The sequence below is a fragment of the Lithobates pipiens genome, unplaced genomic scaffold, assembly GCF_037356315.1.
Source record: "Lithobates pipiens isolate NorthernLeopardFrog02 unplaced genomic scaffold, aLitPip1_a1.2 Scaffold_28, whole genome shotgun sequence".
NCBI classification, from domain to species: Eukaryota; Metazoa; Chordata; class Amphibia; order Anura; family Ranidae; genus Lithobates; species Lithobates pipiens.
Genome location: NW_027507789.1, coordinates 30,486,879 through 30,506,656, shown reverse-complemented (window position 1 = coordinate 30,506,656; position 19,778 = coordinate 30,486,879). Strand labels below are relative to the sequence as shown.

At 46.4% G+C, this 19,778-nt stretch overlaps 1 protein-coding gene across 1 annotated transcript in view; it reads right to left on the bottom strand.

Annotated features, from left to right (window-relative positions):
- CPNE1 (copine 1) overlaps positions 1–2,611 on the bottom strand; it is a gene marked incomplete in the record, with an annotated part of 37,440 nt that extends 34,829 nt beyond the window's left edge. Inside the window, 1 exon segment of the mRNA XM_077459015.1 lies at positions 2,469–2,611.
- Positions 2,612–19,778: the final 17,167 nt, after the last annotated feature.

Here is a 19,778-nt window from a genome sequence, read left to right as displayed (position 1 = left end):
ACTGATATATTGTTGATATGTTAGAGAGGTCCCTACATTTTCCTGGGAAATCTTAACCACTTGCCTACTGGGCACTTCCACCTCCTTCCTGCCCAAGCCAATTTTCAGCTTTCAGCACCGTCGCGCTTTGAATGACAATTTTTTATTTTTTTTCACACAAATACAGCTTTAGTTTGATGGAATTTATCACCACTGGGTTTTTTAATTTTTTGCTTAACTAAAAAAGACCGAAAATTGAGGAAAAAATAAAAACAAACACACTCCTAGTTTGTTATAAAATTTTACAAGCAGGTAACCTTCACTGATGGGCACCGATAGGCTGCACTTGTGGGCATTGATGAGGAGGCACTGATTAGGCAGCACCGATCTGATAATTAATGCTCTCTTTTCCGGTCAGCGTGAGGAAAGGAGTGCCGATAACCAGCTTCTGTTTACTACATGATCAGCTGTGCCCAATCACAGATGTACATAGCTGCTTATTGGCCCTTTACCTCAATCTGTGATCTGCAGTGTCCAGAGGACACTGCGATCACAGTGCTTGCCGCCAGAGCTGTAGCCATCATTCGGCTATAGCGTGGTCAGCAAGTGGTTGCAAACGCTGCCATATACCCAGTGAAGTGACTGGCCCCAGGTGCAACACAGACATGACACAAATCCTCCTACATAAGTACCGGTCTATCTGCAGCCCCCAGCACACAGGAAGAGAGCTGAGGCTGTCAATCAGCTGGAGATCCCATGTCACTTTTTTTCTATTGGTGTCAGGAAAACTTGTCAGAAGCGATTCATGCTGATAACAGAGGAACAAAGCAGCACAGTGTCATTTCTAAGTGCCGGTCCACACTTCTGCGATCAGACATTGCATGTGATCCGCACTGCTGTGTGGCTCACATGCCATTTCTGTGTGATGCGAATTCAGCCATACAGATTGTACGGCTGAATTTGCATCGCATTCAAAACAAAATTGTGTAGGACCCCCTTTTTTTTTTTGTCCACACCAGGATTGGATCACATGGGTGTTCACACCCATGCAATCTGATTCCTGTCCGAATTCACAGTTGGCACTGCGATATTAAAACTGATCCGGGGGCGTCTAACTTTGTATTGACACCTGCAGCGGGTCGCATAGGGCAGTGTGAACTCCCTGTGAGTTATATGAGATGCAGGAACTGGCGCTGGTTCCCGCGTCACAGAACAGGCACTTAGTACTCTTAATTGAGACAAAATACACACTATAGAGGGATATGCCTTGTTCATATTTCGTGTCTGAGGTTTGCAACCACTTTAAAAAGGATTAGAAGGGGTTAGGGCAGAGTTTAAGTCTAATAGTTTATGGATTCAATTTCTTTTGCATCCAATAAAATTAATTATGAGGGGGTATGGTTTGGTAGTCATTGTGGAAGTTGAGATATTCAAATTATTTGATAATCCTTTGAGCCAGAACACATAGCGGTGCAGTCCTATCCAGTGTCGGTAACAAGCTAAGCCACCGCAACGTCAAAAAAAAAGGGGATATGGTCTACAGTGAGTAAAATTACAAAAGGCTCTAAATTTTTATTGTTTGCCCTATCATTTATCAAATGGTAGACCTTCACGTAAAACAGGAACTTAAAAGAAAAAATTATTTTATATATAATAGCCACAAGCAATAAATGTTATCAAGCAGTCAGTCAATGAAATAAAGCTATTATCAGAAAAGAAGAAGTTCCGTGTTGGCTGTAATAAGTGTTCATTATTAATACCCGATATAGGAAGCAACTTGATGTATTAGCAGGAGGTTAGAATTAGGATATTTAAGCTTTAAATAAACCCCCCCCCCACACACACACACACACACACACACACACACACCCCACTTCATTTGTGTTCCCATGGATTAATCCAAATTACCAGCATCACACCCCACCATGAATATTTAAGTGCCTGTATTCTTATGAATAACATGACTCACTGCTGTAGTTGCCACAATTAAAGCTCATTTGAAGACAATAAGCCAACTACATGCAATACTTTTTACTTTTTTTTTTTTTTTTTTATTTGTTTTTGGGTAGAGTTAGAGCGCAGACCTTGAGCTATTTTGCAAATTCCGAAGTATCCCAAAGCTCACCCTGCACCCTATTCAAGTTCACTGAGCATTAAATTCTAAAACAACATCCCTGGACTGGTCCTCGAGTTGAGACTGTTTGTGTTGCTGTGTGCCTGGCTGCCTTACACCCACATGGGAAGAGAACCAGGGGAAAATCTGCAGGGCCCATCAGGAGTCTGCGCTACATTTGGCCAACTGTATACTCTGCTTCGGCATGGTGATAGTATGACACCATACTCAAATAACACCACACCTGCCAGAGCACAAGTGATTATAAATAGGTTGAAAAAAAAAAATCCAGTTATCCAATAAAATAATGCACAACAAAAGAAACAATTTACTTCCGGTTGGCCAACTAAAGGCTGAAAATTAGAGTTACGCTTACCGGTAACGTCTTTTCCAGTAGTCTTTCAGGACAGCCACTATGAGAGATAGACTCCTCCTCTTCCTCTGGAAACACTGCGCCAGCCCATAAATTCTTACTTCCCCTGCCGGACCTCAGTTTATATCGAGAATACCTCCGGCCAGCTGGGGAGACACAAGAACACATTAATAACATATTTATCAAATACCATTATCTTGCTGCGCTCTGGTCTTTGTAAGACTCCCCCCAATTTTCGGGTGGGAACTAGGGCTCTCCTGAAAGACTACTGGAAAAGATGTTACCGGTAAGCGTAACTAATTTTCCCTAATCGTCTTTCAGGACAGCCACTATGAGAGGATAAGCGAGCACTTACCAGTTAGGGTGGGACTACAGCTTGCAAAACCTTTCGCCCAAAGGTCTGCTCACCTGCCGACACCAGATCCACTCTGTAGTGCTTTACGAAAGTGGAATAGCTGGACCATGTTGCTGCTCTGCAAATCTGCTCTGGCGTTGCTCCCGCTCTTTCTGCCTGGGAGGCTGCCATAGCTCTAGTGGAGTGTGCGTTAATACCCACTGGGATTTCTTTCCCTGCAACTAAATAAGCCTGCTCGATGGCTACTCTGAGCCACCTAGCAATAGTGCACCGGGACGCCTTACAACCTTTCCTGGCCCCGGAAAACAAAACAAATAAGGAATCTGACCTTCTAAATGACTTGGTCAGTTCCAGATAGTGTAGGATACATCTCCTAACATCCAAATAATGGAATTTTAGTTCCTTCTCACCGGAGGGATTGGGACAAAAAGAGGGCAAAACAATTTCCTGGCTTCTATGAAAGCTGGATGCCACTTTCGGCAAAAAGGCTGGATCGGTCTTTAAAACTATCCGATCCGGAAAAATAACGCAAAAGGGAGCCCTGACTGATAAGGCCTCCATCTCACTGACCCTCCTAGCAGTTGTTACTGCTACCAGAAACACTGTCTTCAGAGTAAGCTCTCTCAGAAAACACTCCTTTAAAGGCTCAAAAGGGGGGTCTCTGCAAAACTAAAGATAAATCCCATCTGGGAAAGGACAGACCCTGGACCGGTCTCTGTCTGGACAGGGCCCTAAAGAACCTGACTACCCATGGGTTGGCAGCCAAATGATCCTCTAAATAAACACTGAGGGCTGATACTTGACCCCTAAGGGTACTAATGGATAAGCCCTTATCAGCCCCACATTGTAAAAATTCCAACACTGCGGAGGAGCTCCGTACTGGGAAAGAGTTCTCTGCGCACCACTTGTTGAAACGCAACCAGACCTTTTCATAGATCTGGCGAGTTTCCTTTTTCCTACTGTCCAGGAGGGTAGAAACTAGTCTCTGAAAATCCTTTAGATTTTAATAAACCCTCCTCAGTAGCCAGGCCGCTAACTTCCACTGGCGTACCTGTGGGCAGAGGACTGGCCCCTGAGAGAGGAGATCGTCCCGAGGGGGCAAGAGCAGGGGAGGTTCTACCGCCAACTGCTTTAGCATTGAGAACCATGCTCTCTTGGGCCAATGTGGAGCCACCAGAATCAGAGATGTGCTTTCCATCTGAAACTTTCTCAGAACTGCTGGCAACAACGCTGGAGGTGGGAAGGCATAGCAAGTTCTGAAGTGCCAATTCTGGCTCAGAGCGTCCACCCCTAAGGCTCCTTCTCCCCTTTTTAGGGAGAAAAAACAGGGGGTTTTTGCATTGTTTCTGGACGCGAACAGGTCCACCTCCGGAGACCCCCATCTCTTTATTATGAGATTGAAGACCTCCTGGTTGAGAACCCAATCGCCCTCCCTCAGCCTCTTTCGGCTGAGAAAGTCTGCTACCATGTTTTTCTCTCCCCTCAGAAAAACTGCTGAGAGCGAAAGGGTGTAGGTTTCGGCCCAGGACAGGATCTCTGTCGCTAAAGACAACAGGGCTCCGCTTCTCGTGCCACCCTGTTTGTTCAAATAGGCCACTACGGAAGAGTTGTCCGACCGCACCTGAATGTGGTGACCCCGGAGCTCTTTTTTGAAGAATTTGAGGGCTAGTCCCACTGCCCTTAATTCTTTCCAGTTGGACGATCGAGTCAACTCGCCGTCCTCCCAAGTGCCCTGGGCTAGAAGGGAACCCAAATGTGCCCCCCAACCTTTTCCACTTACGTCTGTGGTTACTACCCGAGAAATCGGGATGAGCCACAGACGACCTTGCGACAGATTTGTCACTTTCCTCCACCACCAGAGGGATCTCTTTACCTGGTGTGGAATATGTACTAGGGTGTCTAGGGCCTCCTGACTGTGGTCCCACACCCCTAGGATGAAGGTCTGTAGGGGACGAAAGTGTAGCCCTGCCCACTGCACTGCTGGAAGGGTGGATGTAAGGAGACCCAGTACTGACATCAGAACCCTTATGGAAACCAGCTGGTTGCTCTGAAGAGAGGCCACCGCACTGTCCAGTTTTTGTACCTTTTCTCTTGGTAGAAAAACTCTCAACAGTGTTGAGTCCAACAGGAAACCTAGATAGGAGATCTGTTGTGAGGGGATCAGGCTGGACTTTTCCAAGTTCAGAAGCCACCCCAGGTCTGTAAGGACCCCTTTGGTTAGATCGAGATCCCTGACCAACTGTGTTGGGGATGCTGCAAATAAAAGCAGGTCGTCCAGGTAGGCAATTATACATATCCCCTGGAGCCGAAGAAAGGCCATGGCTTCTGCCAGGACTTTGGTAAAAATGCGGGGTGCAGAGGATAGCCCGAATGGCAGGGCCTGAAACTGAAAGTGTACTGTTTCTCCGCCCAGATCTATGGCAAGGCGTAGAAACCTCTGCGAGGCTTCCGCTATAGGGATGTGTAAATACGCGTCCCTTAGGTCCAGGGATACCATGAAACAGTTGTGGGGCAGAAGCGCCTTTACTGAAAAGATCGATTCCATGCGGAATCTTTTGTATGTCACTGAAGCGTTCAGGGGCTTTAAGTTCAGAATCAACCTGAACTTCCCTGAGGGTTTTTTCACTATGAAGATGTGAGAATAAAACCCCCTTCCCTCTTCTGCTTTTGGGACCCTGAGAATAACATCCTGATTCTCCAATTCCCTCAGAGCTTCTAGCAAGGTCTCGGCCTTTACCATGCACCTGGGTAGATGCGTGACAAGGAGCCTTTGAGGGGGTGGTCTTAGGAACTCCAAGAGGTACCCCCTTCTTATTACCCCTAAAATAAATTGATTGGGGGATATTGTCTCCCACTGTGGAAGAAAGGCCCCCAGTCTTCCTCCCACTGTAGCTGGAATGTCACTGGGTTTTACGGGGCTGGATAGGAGGGCGAAAAATCGCCCCTCCTCTGCCCCTGCCTTTTTGGGGCCAGGTTTTCCTTTTCCCCTCTGGTTTAGAGGTTTCCCTACGCCCCTGCGGACGAAACCCCTTTTTTGTTGGTACGGGGGTTTTCCGTTTGAGAGGAAAGGACTTTTTCCTGTCCGCTGTCCGGTCTAGAACCGTCTCTAGCCCTGGGCCAAAAAGGAGGTCCCCCGTCAGGGGTATCCCACATAGCTTTATCTTGGAGGCATTATCCCCTGGCCATGTTTTTAACCAGAGGGCCCTTCTGGCCGAATTGGCTAGAGCCGCCGTTCTGCCCGACATGTGGACGGACTCAGCAGAGGCATCAGCTATGTAAGTGATCCCTCGCAGCATAGTAGGGAAGGATGACAGAATGGTTTCCTTATCTGTGCCTGCCTCAATATGCTGTTGGATCTGTGAGAGCCAGTGCTCTAAATTGCGAGCCACAACTGTAACTGCCATTTCAGACTTTAAATTGCCGATAGCCGAGTCCCACGTCTTTTTAAGCAGAGAGTCAATCCTTTTGTCCATGACATCTGCCAAGGCCCCCATGTCTTCAAACGCCAAATCTGTGTGTCTGGAGACCTGGGAGAACGCGGCATCCAATTTGGGATTTTTATTCCAAAGGCATGCCGGGTCCTCTGAAAATGGGAACCTTCTTTTGAGGGATCTGGATAAAAAGGGTTTTCTCTCCGGATCCTGCCACTCCTTTTTAACTGTTTCCATTAAAACTTCGTGTACTGGAAACACCCTTCTTTTTGGCTCCCCTAAACCTGAATACATTTGGTCATGCAGGGTTAGGGGCTTTTTATCCGTCTGGATACCGAGGGTTGCATAAATTGCCTTTAAGAGGTCCTCTACCTCATCAAGGGATAACTTATATCTGGAGGCTTTCCTGGACCCGTCCTGGTCCTCCCCCTCGGAACCCTCCTGGGAATCAGAAGAGGAACTGTCTGGAAGTTCCCTACCTGTCCCTGAAGGGCCTGCAACCTCTGTCCCCCCTGTACTAGCAGGTTGGACTGGAGCAGAACTCTGTGCTAGAGGTGGGGTTGTATCCTGGGGAGATGGACCCTTTCCCTAACGAGGGAGTCAATACAGCCTTTGCACAACACTTTGGTCCAAGATTCCCCTAAAATGTCCCTACAGGAGGCACACTTTTTAGAGCTATGCGTAGACCTAGTTTTTTCCGTAGCTTTCTAAAAAAAAAAAAAAAAAAAGGAAAAAAGAAAAAAACAGAAAAAGACAAAGTCAATCAAAAGCTCGGGATACAACCCTGGGAGTGCACTAGACCCTTTTTTAAACAAAGGGATCTGAGCCTCCCCTCCCCCCTGGCCACCCAGGGGGTTTGCCCCCACCCACCCATGATAGAACCATACATTGGGGTGGGGGGATCCTAGATAGAGAGTACCCCTCCCCAGGGTGCTCTTACCTTAGGAATGCTGGAGATAGAGTCTGTCGTTTGAGCCTCAGCTTCCGACATGACTGCAGGTGGCTGCTTACTACAGAGTTCCACGCTGCCTGTGCACGTTCTGAACTCATCTCCAGCTTGTGCCCGGCCCTCCTATCAGCTCCACGACCCGGAACCGGAAGTCGATCGTATTCGAGGTCAAGCCTTAGTTTCCGCCGGATACGACGTCGCCCGTCGTTCGGCCCGCTCGGTTCAAAGAAAAAAAGGGGGCGGACTGTACCCATGTACAGGGAAATCTTCCGAACGACTTGCCAGCTGCGTCCCTGTAGACGCGATAGGAGTCCCCCACGACCTGAAGCCGCGCTCGACTCGGAAGGGGTGGCAGTACCTGGTGAGGTAAGTAAACCGTCCGACCCGTCCGACACGCGGACGTTGGTTTCGAACGGTTTGAACCCAGCTTTTTCCAAACTAAGCCCCTGCTTCTTTCAACCGGGTTTTTTTAACGACAAAACGGCCACAGCCTCCCCGACTGATCGGCCTGGTTCCTTGCAGTGTCTCCCCGCCGGAGGAAACACTAATAACTGAGGTCCGGCAGGGGAAGTAAGAATTTATGGGCTGGCGCAGTGTTTCCAGAGGAAGAGGAGGAGTCTATCTCTCATAGTGGCTGTCCTGAAAGACGATTAGGGAAATATACATTTATATATACACACACACACAAATATATATAAAAAAAATTTTTTCCCCATTTAACCAATTAAAAGGTTGACACACAAACATACACACAGCCATAACATTATGACCACTGACAGCTAAAGTGAATAACAATTATCTTATAACAATGGCACCTGAACGTGGGTGAGATCTATTAGGCAGCAAGTGAATATGGTGCCCTTGACATTGAAAGCATAAGCATTTGAGCGAATTTGACAAGAGCAAAATTGTAATGGCTAGACAACTGGGTCAACACTTCTTAAACGCTCTTGTGGGATGTTCAGTCTGCCATGGTCAGGGCCTACCAAAAGTGGTCCATGGTAGGAAAACTGGCAAACCAGCAACTGGGTCACGGGGATGAACAAGGATCATTGATGCCAGCAAAGGCTAGCCCATGCAGTACAATTCATTAGAAAAGCTACTGGAGCTCAAATTGCGGAAAAATTTAATGCCGATTCAAGTAGAAAGGTGCCAGAACAAATAGTGCATTTTAGTTTGTAGCGTGTGGGGCTGCATAGCCTCAGACTTTGACAGCAAAGGTCCAACGGAGCAAATCCGTCGGACAATTGGATCGTGTGTGGGCTCCATCGGACATTTGCTGTCCAAAAATCTGATGGACTTTAGAAATAGAACATGTTTCAAATGTTTTCGCCGGAACTCTGCCGGACCCAGTTCCTATCGAGAAATCCGCTCGTGTGTATGCTACTTCGACGGATGAAAACCGACGCTAGGGCAGCTATTGGCTACTGGCTATGAACTTCCTTATTCTAGTCCAGTCGTATCCATCGGACTTTGGTGCGATTGTGTGGCCAGGTCCGTTCATTCGGAAAGTCCGTCAGAACTCTGCCGAAAGTCCGTCGGAAAGACTGGCGGACCTAATCCCTTCGAAAAGTCCACTTGTGTGTACGTGGCATTAGATTGCCCATGCTGACTTATGTCCACAGCCAAAAGCACCTACAATTGGCATGTGAGCATCAGCACTGGACCACAGAGAAATGGAAGATGGTGGCCTGGTCTGATGAATTCAAGAATGGTTTGAGGAACACATTGAGCTCAAGGTAGAGCTTTTTTTTTTTTTGTTTTTCCAGTTTCAGTCCAGGCACCTGGTGGATGCAGACTTCCATTGTCGGGATGACGCAATGCCTGGACTGATTTCTGTGACGTCAGCAGAAAGCAGACTTCAGTCCGATCTTTGCTGAAAAATGGTCACAGGCGTGCAAAACCAATTGCACTCCTGTGATCCATAGGAGAAGAAGTACAGCCAAACAACCTTTGGCTGGACTTCTCCTTTAATGAAATTGTGCTGGAAAAACAAGTCCTATCCATGGAGGCCCCACCTCACAACTTACAGGGCTTATAAGAGTAGCTACAGACAACTAGATGCCAGATACAACAGAATGCATTCAATCAAAAGGTCTAGTGCAGTCAAAGCCTCAATGGGTTATGGTAGGTGGTCATAATGGTATGGTTGATTGGTGTAGATCTAGTTGGCTAACAGGATAACTGATTAACTTAAGTTGGCCAACTAGATAAATGTGTCAATCTTTTACTAGTTAATGGAATATAGGCTTTGGTTTTAACCTTCAGCTGGGCTAACAAAAGCTTGAACAGAAAAATTGTAATGCAAAAAAAGTTGTACAATCCAGTTGTATGTAGTTTGCACAGCAAACATAGTTGAAAAAAGGTATTGCCCATATTTTCTATAAAGACACAGCAATTAAAACTAGATTTTACTAGAAGGTGGAAGTGTTAAAACAATTATGGAAATGTCCCCACATTTCCAATTGTAAAGGCTGTGGTCATTGAGATGTGAAGGAAAAAGGAATTGAACAGCAATAAACCTGAACGGTGTTGTAAACTTCCCCATTCTTTCAGAAAAACAAAAAAAAGTTTTGGCCGACGTTCCAATTTAACACTTTTGAGGAAGAACAGGGATTTGAGATAATCTTTCTAACTAGTAAAGTCGTTTTAGGCCTCGGCTTAAGCGAAACTGAAAATGGATGTAGACCCGGTAAAGCTGGAGCATGGGGATTTCTCACAGAACTGTACACAGTTGTGCCAGGGCTGTCAGATACTTTTCTGGAATATGTGAATGGCGGCTTGGCTTTGTAACAGTCAACTGCCTTTCGGTAATCCTCTACCCCACTGCACATTTTCTCACAATGACTCATAGTCAATGTCAGGCTGAACAGAGAGATGGACGCCAACAAAAGCACTATGGAAAAAAAGGTCTGTCAGTACAAGGCGTGGTATCATACAAAAGGAGGATTTAGATAAAGTCACTGTCGTACATTTACCAATATAACTATTGTAGCACTGTCCCTGTTGGGCTTGGTGTGTGTTGACATCTTAGGCCTAATGTACACTGCTGCTGGCAAACAGACATTTAGGGGCATTTCAAATGCGGCTAAATGCAGCTACCCACGGTTAGGCGCGTTTTCGTCTAGTAGAGTTTTTAAAAAAGGGAAACATTTTATTACTTTTGAGCCTGGAAAATGCTTGAGAAAAAATAAATAAAAAAAACACACACACACACACCTCAATTATCACTGTATGCAAGCTTGATATATCATACGATATTCCCCTCATCAGCCAATTATGCTGTACAATACACAACTTTCATTACTTGACGCTGAAGTTCAATATAAATTTCACTCACCCGTCAACCATTGAGAATTTGTGAACTAGACGGGGTCTAACCCTTTCCAAGAGAACACCAAAAGGTGGCAATTGACATGCGTGTACAATTAAAAAAAAAATTATGTGGGTAATTACGCAGCTGAACACACATATTAGAAAAGTATCCTGTGGACATGCGTTGAGCCATCAATGGATGTGTCCAGTAGCGACGAACTCTGGTCCTCTCAGGCAATTTTCTACATCTTTGGAGCCTCAGCAAAGGCAACATCAGGAACACGTCCTCACACATGCTCATCATGGGATCCATATTAAAACAAACCAACCAAAAAAAATAACAGCTAGCTACAAGCACAGTGCTTTCTCAGCTACTACTCACACTGTTCTCTCACAGAATGAATGAAATAGTTAATACTTGTTTTTAGTGCTTTCTAATCATTCGGGAGGTTCTGAGGTTATCTTTAGTAAACACTCCTGAACACAAACGTGGCTAAACACACGTTTTTGGATTACTAGTTGTGATGTTCCAGCGTTCAGGAGAGGTTGAGAAACGTCCCATGTACATGAAGCCTTAAGGCCTCCCTCTGATGACCTGCAGCCAGTTGCAAGGGGTTTTCACTAGGGATGCACCGAAATTTCAGCCGCCGGAACATATTGGCCGAAAATGGCCTTTCCGGCAATTTGCCGAAAGAGAAAAACTGCCAATAATGGAGCTGAAAATGGGGCGGGGCTCCACCCCTTGCCGCTGGTGCCGCCTATCATGGGGGCTTCCTATAGCATAGAAGAGAGGAGAGCCGATGCCTGGTTGATTAGAGCGCCGCCGGGAACATCACAGCTTTCATTTCAACAGCTGTGTGTTCCCTGCCACGTGCTGTCACATACATACATAACCCCCCCCCCCCTGTCCAGGGAACTTTGATCGACAGATCACCAGTCCCAGGATTGGGCGGGTAATCGGTCTATCAAAGTGCCCAGATAAAGAGGATGGGCTGTATGACGGCACGTGGCGGGGAACACACAGCTATTGAAATGAAAGCCGTGATGATCCCGGCGCTCAAATCAACAAGGCGGCAGCGGCTCTCCTCTCTCTTCCCCTGCACGGGGGGACACTGGCTGGTTGCACCTGACAGGCACTGGTGAGGCTGCATTGATCTCCTGTACCATGTCCCCAGCCTCTGACCATCTCCTGTATAAAAATATTTTTAAAAACAACAGTCAGTTTCAGTATCGGTGCTGTTTCGGTATCAGTTTTCGGCCTAGTGCATTTTTCATTTTCGGCACCAAAAAAAAAAAAAAAAAACAAACACATTCGGTGCACCCCTAGTTTTCACTTAACCCCCCCCCCCCCCCCACTTACTCCCGCTTGTTCGTTACTCAATAAACAGTCCAGGATATTTGGTTTTTATATTTATTTGGAACTTGGATGGGAGAAGGGAATGGTGGGATACTCCAACTTGAACTATTCACAGTAGATAAAGACATCTCACTTGGCCTTACTAGAACATTTGTGGAAGCAGACACGCTGCTTTAACCATACTGCCACATGTATGGAAGAAATAAAATAAGTCTTTTTGCTCTCTCTAGCAGCAGACTTGATGCAACTACTTTATCTTCAGGATACTCTCTAGCATCCCCTTGACTGGCATCAACCCTCTGACTTTTCTAGCTGAAGGGGTGGCCCTCACAGGACAGGCCCCAAAGACACAGATCTGTACTCACTGTAGGCAGAATCAGATCCTTGCTGGTGACCCCTGTCCAGTCAGCTCTGCAGGACTTCTGGGTCCAGCTCCTCTCCGATTTCAGGCCCTTGGATCGGCCACCCAAGGCCGTACAACAGCTTCAACCCCTCTCTTCTGGACCCTGCTCTCTAACTCAACACCCGAGCACATGTGCCCTTGGCATTTATACAGTATCCCATCATGCAATGCGGCACTTTTCCTCTGCCAATAGCCAGGGCTTAAACAATGCCTGTGCCCTCACTTAACAGGTCCCCCCCCCCAGTCCAATATGCCTCCCTATTGGACCAGTGTGGGACATTCAGACAAGCTGAGGTGCACACGAGCACAATGAGCAGACCTAACCAATAGATGGTAGGCAGAGAGCACTCCAAGTTTTACCTTACCATTTTGCTGGTAAGCAGAAAGACAAGAAAACTATACTTTCTACTAGCATCCAACCTAGGAGGGTGCTACATCATTATGCTCACACGCTGTAATTGCAGGAGCGTAAAAAAGGTAACAAATTACTGCAAACACCAATGTTCAAATTTTTATAAAACAGCCTTTCCCATCCCGGGTCCAATGTAAACCTAGGGTTCCTAGTGGTTTGAGCCTCAGCCAGCTTTATGTTGCTGTCAAGTGTCCACATTGGGAATTTCAGTGACACCATGCATGTTAGGGTTTTACCAAGATAAGAAATGAGGGGGGACGCTAAACTGACTGGGGAATGGGGGAAGAGTTTGTTCCAGTCGGGCTTTGCATTCCCATATGAGCCTATGGGGATGCAAAACCAGCTTGAATCATGTCAAATTCAGTTCGGAAGCAGGTCAATTTCAGGGCAATGCTCCTATGTCCCTTTAGCGGCATTTCATTGGCACCCTACTGTATGTCTCTATGGCTTTGACAGGGTGTCACCAGGACAGGAAATGAAAAGACAACAAGCAATAAAACCATTTTAGAGATTCTAGGTATTCCTAACACTAACTTAAACCAAAAAGGATGTTCAGTTTGTCAAGCTGTTTAAGCTTACCTGACCACTGCCTATGGGAGTAGAAAATGCCTGTGGGAGTAGAAAACGTAATGTTGTCGGTGGGAGGAACGGTGCCCCATCCCCAGTGTCGGTGAGAGGAACGGTGCCCCATCCCCAGTGTCGGTGAGAGGAACGGTGCCCCATCCCCAGTGTCGGTGAGAGGAACGGTGCCCCATCCCCAGTGTCGGTGAGAGGAACGGTGCCCCATCCCCAGTGTCGGTGAGAGGAACGGTGCCCCATCCCCAGTGTCGGTGAGAGGAACGGTGCCCCATCCCCAGTGTCGGTGAGAGGAACGGTGCCCCATCCCCAGTGTCGGTGAGAGGAACGGTGCCCCATCCCCAGTGTCGGTGAGAGGAACGGTGCCCCATCCCCAGTGTCGGTGAGAGGAACGGTGCCCCATCCCCAGTGTCGGTGAGAGGAACGGTGCCCCATCCCCAGTGTCGGTGAGAGGAACGGTGCCCCATCCCCAGTGTCGGAGAGAGGAACGGTGCCCCATCCCCAGTGTCGGTGAGAGGAACGGTGCCCCATCCCCAGTGTCGGCGAGAGGAACGGTGCCCCATCCCCAGTGTCGGCGAGAGGAACGGTGCCCCATCCCCAGTGTCGGCGAGAGGAACGGTGCCCCATCCCCAGTGTCGGCGAGAGGAACGGTGCCCCATCCCCAGTGTCGGCGAGAGGAACGGTGCCCCATCACCAGTGTCGGTGAGAGGAACGGTGCCTCAAGGGCTACATAAAAGGCAAGCAACGGGCCATATTCAGCCCCTGGGCCAGTTTGGAGACCACTGACCTAGAGCACTAGTGCTTGAGATCAGCGGATAAGTAAAGCTTGGTCTTGCTGCTTGTGTAGCCCTAAAGACGCTGGCAGGATTGAGAACATCTTTACAAAGAGCATAGGACCAGCCCCAGCAACCACATGTAGCCAAGGAGAACTAGGCCAAGTTTAGGAACAAGTTGCACTTCAGGAAGGGGAGACACAATCAACAGCCTTGCAGCATCTACCTGAAGCACAGAAACCACATCCCTCACATCAGTGAAAGTGAACTATTACTATTTGTTATCACTGCCCTCCGGCAGTATAACAGTATTTTCACAGCCATATGTCATTTTTATAAGACTGCAATTTTATCTGGAACAGAGAAATCCATACTACATCAGTGTTCAGGCGAGAACTTGATGAACAGGTTTTGCTAAAGACCGTGACCATTTTTTGCACGCATTCTTGAACCTCCGTCATTCCAGAGCCAAAAAACTCCTCCTCCAAATTCTTTGGTATGGAGGAGCTTGCCAACACCATCCGTACTCAAACTGGCTGAAAAATTCAGAGTTAGCGTTGCTATTGTGAATGGTTATTTCCGGTATCCAATAAGGCCATAGGCAGCCTGACTCAGCATTTTACACAGAGGGAATCCCTGAAATTCCTATCAATTACTATCTCTACTGCTCCTGTTACATGGGAGAAAACAGTGGGTTGAGAGATAAGCATAAATAAAAGAATAAGAAATGTGGCATACTTAGCATATTTGTCACCAGGGTCTGCTCACTACAACACATTTTCAGTAACAATAAATTATAATTAAATGACAAGAAAATAAATGAGACAGGGAAACTGTAGTGCCCATATATGTACACTGGTGGCCAGTGTAGTGCCCAATTACAATGGTGGTCAGCGGGAGAAGGGTCTGCTAAAGCTGACCATACACAGGATCAAACAAATTTTGATCAGTGTGTAAACTCCCCCTCCTACAAAGGTTGCTTTCTTAATCAATTTCTGCCAAAAGGGACGTGTTGAAAATTTTTCCCTTGGCAGGAGTCAGGATACAATGTCATGGCGGGTGTACCCCTGGCTAAAAAAAAAAAAAAAAAACAAAAGAAGAAAAAAATAAAAAAAAAAAGGAGGATTAAAAGAATAATAGTGTATAGCCAGCTTTACACTGGCTGTCAGCACAGTACCCGCTAACATTGGTGGCCAGCGGGAGGGTGGCCTCCCTTATGTTGCTGGCCAGCGGATTGCTTAGGCAGGCCATACACTGTGCAAATTTCTTTCTTGCAACCACAGTCAGGACAATGGAATCCCTCCTGCCGAACAACTGTCTGCTCTCGGGAAGGGGGGGCAGGGCAGCTGTCCACACTGGTAGGAGACACGGATTTTAATAATAATTGCAAGATAATCCGGCAGCTGGTTGTACCAAAGTTGATTGATCATTCAAACGTGGTACATTTAGACTGCCCAGTCATGGTTTGGATCTCGGCGATTCCTGCTGAACCAGCAGAGCTTTGAATCGTGTATGGCTGGCCTTACACTGCTACCCATTGGAAGCATGTCCCTTGTAGAAGATTACCATTTGCATTGTTGTGCAGTGAGAAGAATGACCCTCTTAGAGATGCAGTGGATAAAAAGACAATAGGTGTCAGTGGTTACTTATCAAAGAGTCAGAAATTACTGAAGGAACCACTAGCAACCTATTGAGGAACCCTGGTTGAGGAAGGCTGGCAGGGCATGAAGCAGGATTGAGACTTCATATAGTCGTCTTTTATCCAGTCTAAGATATAAATCATATTCCACATAACAATGAAAGTTAAAAAGACCCAAGGATCATTGCCTAGCTGCAGTAACACTTGTGCACCAGGCCACGTGTGCCGACCCAAACCTCACCTATAGCCAGTGATGTAAGTAACGGAGTTAAAATAAACGGAGTAACGTAACGCAGTTACTTTAGAGGGTAACGAGTAATCTGATTACTCTTCCCCTCCTGGTAACTCAGTTCCCATTACTTGGGCGGCATTACCTCAAATACATCTACCGCCCGGGGGGCTTTCGCCCGCTGAGCTGAGAAGAGGCTGTCTGGACCGCCCCCCAAGAGGAAAGGCATCCCTGGAGGCATTCAAGTAAGTGACTGATGATTCGAATTGCAGTGCAATCGATCCATCCCAAGTCCTCCACCACCTCTGCTTCTTACTGATCTCATCCCTACCCACCCACCATCACTTCTACAACAGAGGTGATGAAGGGGGGGGGGGGGTAGGGATGAGATCAGTAAGAGGCAGAGGTGGTGGGAGAGGATGGCACCACCACCGCTAGTTAAAAAATTGATTTGCATTTTAATGAGTGAAATAAGTATTTGACCCTTTCACAAAACATGACTTAGTACTTGGTAGCAAAACCCTTGTTGGCAATCACAGAGGTCAGACGTTTCTTGTAGTTGGCCACCAGGTTTGCACACATCTCAGGAGGGATTTTGTATCACTCCTCTCTTTGCAGATTGTCTCCAATTCATTAAAGTTTCAAGGCCAATGGTTGGTAACTCAAACCTTCAGCTTCCTCCACATATTTTCTATGGGATTAAGGTCTGGAGGCTGGCTAAGCCACTCTAGGACCTTAATGGGATTCTTCTTGAGCCATTCCTTTGTTGCCTTGGCCGTGTGTTTTGGGTCATTGTCATGCTGGAATACCCATCAATGACTCATTTTCAATGCCCTGGCTGAGGGAACAGGGCTCTCACCCAATTTGACGGTACATGGCCCCGTCCATTGTCCCTTTGATGCGGTGAAGTTGTCCTGTCCCCTAAGCAGAAAAACACCCCAAAGAATAAGGTTATAAGGTTTCCATCTCCATGCTTGATGGGGAGGATGGTGTACTTGGGGTCAAAAGCAGCATTCCTCCTCCTCCAAACACGGCAAGTTGAGTTGATGCCAAAGAGCTTGATTTTGGGGTCACCTGACCACAACACTTTCACCCAGTTCTCCTCTGAATTAGACGTTCATTCGAAAACTTCAGGACGGGCCTGTACATGTGCTTTCTTGAGCGGGCACTGCAGGATTTCAGTCCTTCACGACGTAGTGCGTTACCAATTGTTTTCTTAGTGACTATGGTCCCAGCTGCCTTGAGATCAGACACGATTCTCCCGTGTAGTTTTGGGCAGATTCCTCACCGTTTTCATGATCATTAAAACTCCACGAGGTGAGATCTTGCATGGAGCCCCAGACTGAGGGAGATTGACAGTTATTTTGTGTTTCTTCCATTTGTGAATAATCGCACCAAGTGTTGTCACCCCCTCACCAAGCTGCTTGGCGATGATCTTGTAGCCTATTACAACCTTGTGTAGGTCTACAATCTTGTCCCTGACATCCTCGGACAGCTCTTTGGTCTTGGCCATGGTGGGGAGATTGGAATCCGATTGATTGCTTCTGTGGACAGGTGTCTTTTATACAGTTAACAAGCTGAGATTAGGAGAACTCCCTTTAAGAGAGTGCTCATAATCTCAGCTCATTACCTATATAGAAGACACCTGGGAGCCAGAAATCTTGCTGATTGATAGGGGATCAAATACTTATTTAATTCATTAAAATGGAAAAATATAACTTTTTTTAAATGCGTTTTTCTGGATAATTTTTGTTATTCTGTCTCTCACTGTTAAAATAAATCTACTTTTAAAATGTTTAAATTATAGACTGATCATTTCTTTGTCAGTGGGCAAATGTACAAAATCAGCAGGGGAAATCAAATACTTGTTTACCCGCACTGTATTACATTTTTGTACTGGAGTCTAGTTCAGGTGAGTTTGTAGCACAGATTAATGGTTGCTACAAATCACTAAAGCCAGTGATCCAGCTAACAATTTATTTGCTTCCGTTGGTCACAGCACTTCCTGTTCCAGGATGACAACGCTAAGCCACTGCCTCGTAATTAGCAGCAGCAAAGTTGTCAGTCTGTCTTACAAGCTCCTTCAGTTGGCCTTTAGGCCGCTTACTGGATTAGATGATAACCAAGTAAGCTTGCAGGCAATATTGCTGCTAATGAAGAGGAAATGGCTTAGCGTTGTCAGCCTGCAACAGGAAGTGCCATTACCAACAGGATTTCCAGGTAAGAAACTTTGAAACAGACTCACAAAAATTACGTAAGGATGCATTTACATCTGGGCGTTTCAATTTGCAACCAGAATCCAGAGATTCTTCCAGCAAATTCAAAACATTGTGCCAAAATGCAAAATCGCACAAAGGGTATTTCGGGTGTCATTCATTTTAACGGTACCTAAAAATGCAGCGCATGGCAAACTGCACCGCGTGAAGCTTGTCGAATGAAAAAAAAAAAAAAAGCTGTTTTTAGGCGACATTAAAATAAATGGCATCTGAAATGTGATTTGTGTATCATTTTAGCAGAGCGTTGTGAAATCACAGGCAGAATCACAGCGATTCAAAAACTGTATGATGCCAAATATATTGAAAACGAGATTTTGACTCCTTTCACACTGGAGGCAGTCTTCATGCGTTTAAGCACTAGAAATAGCGCCTGCAAAGCCCATGAAAACTGCCTCCCATTCACACTGGGGTGGTGCATTTGCGGGACATTAGAAAGTCCTGCAAGCACCATCTTTGGGGCGGATCGGGCGCGTTGTACGCTCCCAAAATGCCCTGCCCATTGCAATGAATGGGCAGCGCTTCGGAAGCGCCGCAACGCGGTTTTTAACTTTTTTTTTTTTTTTTTTTTTTAGGCGGTGGTATCAGGTGGGTCTTTGGGTTTCTACACACTTTAAAAGTAAACAAAAAATGCATCATTGTGGGTCAAGGCAAAAAGTTTTTTTTTTGCCCCTTTGAAGAACTCCACTCGCAAAGTCTATTTGCCTTTAGTAAATCCACCCATAATAGGAAGCGATAGGATATCTCTACAAAGTGAAGGGTATCTCCATCTAAAGCCTAGTACACACTATTTGTTTTTTTTCCCCCATTCAGGTTGATCGAAAGAAAAAAAAAAATTCTGCTGCGCTCAGAGTCGCTGTACTAACTATGCGAAGTTAGTATAGCGATCTCCGCCGCTGAGTGGTGTGTTCGGACAGGGGACGCCGATCAGTAATCTCCACCATTGCCCGACAGAGCCGATTGGGAGTCGGTGGCTGCTGGTTTTCCAGCACGATCGTCCGACAGACTGACATACACACTGGCCTGAAAGTCTGATTTTTTTTTTTTAACCGGCCAATGTCTCCTGACATTCGGCCCCTGTGTTTGGGGCTTAAGCCAAGGTCAACACTAGTACTGCTGCATAATCATGCATTTTTACGTGCGTTTTTATTTGTAGGAAGAGGGGACTGGTCGTTAAATACAAAACGCACCAAAAATGCATGTACATGTATTTTCATGCATGCTCCCATTGAAGTCTATGGAGCCAAAAACCACCTTTTTAAAAAATTGCACTGCACCCTGTTGCATTGATGTGAATGGGCACAATACAGAATAATGCGATTTCCATTGTTGTGCAGCGATGGAAGATGCAGGAGAAAAATCGCATTAGTGTGAATGGGGTCAGTTGTCAGCAGCACAGTTTTCCCCAATGGAAGATTTCTTTGCTATTCTTGTTCTGATGGCAACTCAAAATTCTACATGTTTTCACTTTTGGGCTGGGTTCACACCATTGCGATATTGGATGCAGAGAAACCGCATCCAATTCGTAATAGCAGGAGATTTTGACCGGCTCTCTATGGATCTGGTTCACATATGTCCGCTGCGGTTCCGGTGCAAATTTG